Source organism: Schistocerca americana, chromosome 4, assembly GCF_021461395.2.
Source record: "Schistocerca americana isolate TAMUIC-IGC-003095 chromosome 4, iqSchAmer2.1, whole genome shotgun sequence".
Taxonomy (NCBI): domain Eukaryota; kingdom Metazoa; phylum Arthropoda; class Insecta; order Orthoptera; family Acrididae; genus Schistocerca; species Schistocerca americana.
In genome coordinates, this window is record NC_060122.1 from 348,611,766 (window position 1) to 348,614,649 (window position 2,884).

Below are 2,884 nucleotides of genomic sequence, written 5' to 3' on the forward strand. Positions count from 1 at the left end.
ACGCAGTGCCGTAGGGGACAGCACCGCCACTTCCCAGCAAATTAGGCACACTGTTGCTCCTGGGGTATCGGCGAGGACCATTCGCAACCGTCTCCATGAAGCTGGGCTACGGTCCCGCACACCGTTAGGCCGTCTTCCGCTCACGCCCCAACATCGTGCAGCCCGCCTCCAGTGGTGTCGCGACAGGCGTGAATGGAGGGACGAATGGAGACGTGTCGTCTTCAGCGATGAGAGTCGCTTCTGCCTTGGTGCCAATGATGGTCGTATGCGTGTTTGGCGCCGTGCAGGTGAGCGCCACAATCAGGACTGCATACGACCGAGGCACACAGGGCCAACACCCGGCATCATGGTGTGGGGAGCGATCACCTACACTGGCCGTACACCACTGGTGATCGTCGAGGGGACACTGAATAGTGCACGGTACATCCAAACCGTCATCGAACCCATCGTTCTACCATTCCTAGACCGGCAAGGGAACTTGCTGTTCCAACAGGACAATGCACGTCCGCATGTATCCCGTGCCACCCAACGTGCTCTAGAAGGTGTAAGTCAACTACCCTGGCCAGCAAGATCTCCGGATCTGTCCCCCATTGAGCATGTTTGGGACTGGATGAAGCGTCGTCTCACGCGGTCTGCACGTCCAGCACGAACGCTGGTCCAACTGAGTCGCCAGGTGGAAATGGCATGGCAAGCCGTTCCACAGGACTACATCCAGCATCTCTACGATCGTCTCCATGGGAGAATAGCAGCCTGCATTGCTGCGAAAGGTGGATATACACTGTACTAGTGCCGACATTGTGCATGCTCTGTTGCCTGTGTCTATGTGCCTGTGGTTCTGTCAGTGTGATCATGTGATGTATCTGACCCCAGGAATGTGTCAATAAAGTTTCCCCTTCCTGGGACAATGAATTCACGGTGTTCTTATTTCAATTTCCAGGAGTGTATGTATGAGCAAACAGACGTGAAACTGTTGAGCAACTGCCGAGATGAGCCAATGAGCTACGAAAAGTGTCTCCTCAACGAACGTTGCTGTGATGGGCCTCCACAGTAGACGCCTGATTCATCCACCCATGCTGACTGTTGTTCATCCGCGACGATAGCTGTAATTTTCACTCCAGCACCGTAACAGGCGACAGGTGCCTTTTCGGATGAATCACGTTATATGCTCAATCGGACAGAAGGCTATTAGCATGTACAGCGTGAAAAATCTGAAAGCAAACACCCTGCAACCCACAAAGGATGCCTTGTGGTCTAGGGTGATCTCGTCATTGTGTATGGCACAGCGGATCAACAGAAGTATGCATCTATCCTTGGCAACCATGTCCACACCTATATCCAGTTTGTTTTTCCTCGGCACGATGGCATCTACCAGCAGGACAATGCAATGTGTGACACAGAATGCAGCGTACGTGCGTGTTTCGAACAGCATCAGGATGAGTTTACTGTACTCACCTGACCACCAAACTCTCCGAATTTAAACGCAATCGAGAGTTGGACCACCTCGATCGGGCTGTTCGCGCCATGGATTCTCAACTGAGAAACCTAACGCTGCTGGCCACGGCACTGGTGTCGTGCTTCAAACGGTGGTTATTCAGGCTTTTGACAGGTGGCCACATTAATGTGACCCGACAGTGTAGTATCTAACAGACAGAGTTATTCGTAGTACGTTCAAGCTTTCGGAAGACGACTGCCTGCGAACACCAGACATATGGAGAAAGGACATCTATCAGAGCATAAGGCATCTCTCCAACGTGCTCGATATGGGCACCGTTTGTGGCACAGCAAACATCGCCCTCTGGGTGCGGTTCATTAAAGTCGCTGACAGAAATTACGCAGGATGATGTGACAGCAGTCTACTTTGGCAATCCGTTCACTTGTTTGCCTGCTTGCAGGTCCAAAGTAATTTCATGCGACAATACGGAGCAAATAGTCTACATGTTCTGATTTTGTTGGTTTAAAGAGGGGGGAAGGGACCAAGCTACTAGGTCATCGGTCCCACATGTTCTGATATGCCTGCTAGTTAGCTATGCCATGGTGTGTAGTACGAATTGAAACTTGGGGAGATGTTCTGTTCACAGACATGTATCATCTTCGTGTATTTCTCGTAGTTTTCGCATAGTTGGCGTCTGAACAACTCTATATTGATTTCTATCACATCTCAATGCGTTGATTTGCGCAGTGGAATTACTGAATAAAGCCTATGTGTAAACAAAGCAGAATCAGTTTCATAATCTGCTTGAAAATCTCCGGGTCAACACGAGTTTTTAAATGATAAAGCAGAACTGTCGCTTTTTTATACTGCTGTTGAAACGTTTCATTTTGTTCTTGTCCGTAAATCTGGAACATCTGGTGTAAAAGATCTATGCAGGCCACATAATAACCACCACTAATTGTGCATTTTTGCCAACGGTGAACAAGAGTATGCATAATGAGATTTTCACTCGACAGCGGAGTGTGCGCTGATATGAAACTTCCTGACGGATTAAAACTGTGTGCGGACCGAGACTCGAACTCGGGACCTTTGCCTTTCGCGGGCAAATGCTCTACCAACTGAGCTACCCAAGCACGACTCACACCCCGTCGTCACAGCTTTACTTCTGCCAGTATCTCGTCTCCTACCTTCCAAACTTTACAGAAGCCCTCCTGCGAACCTTACAGAAGTAGCACTCCTGAAAGAAAGGATATTGCAGAGAGATGACTTAGCCACAGCCTGGGGGATGTTTCCAGAACGAGATTTTCACTCTGCAGCGGAGTGTGCGCTGATATGAAACTTCTTACTGGGAGTCCTCTGTAGAGGGAGTTCCGTCAGAGACTCGAGAGGGGATCCTTCAGCCGAGAGAGGGACTTTGATTCCGGGGGCAGCCCTCCATGCAGGCCCCATGAT

General features: G+C 50.0%; 1 non-coding gene across 1 annotated transcript; it reads right to left on the reverse strand.

The window, feature by feature from the left end:
- Positions 1 to 2,491: 2,491 nt before the first annotated feature.
- On the reverse strand, positions 2,492 to 2,567 carry Trnas-cga. Its single transcript has one exon. It is a non-coding gene; the product is annotated as a tRNA-Ser (tRNA).
- Positions 2,568 to 2,884: the final 317 nt, after the last annotated feature.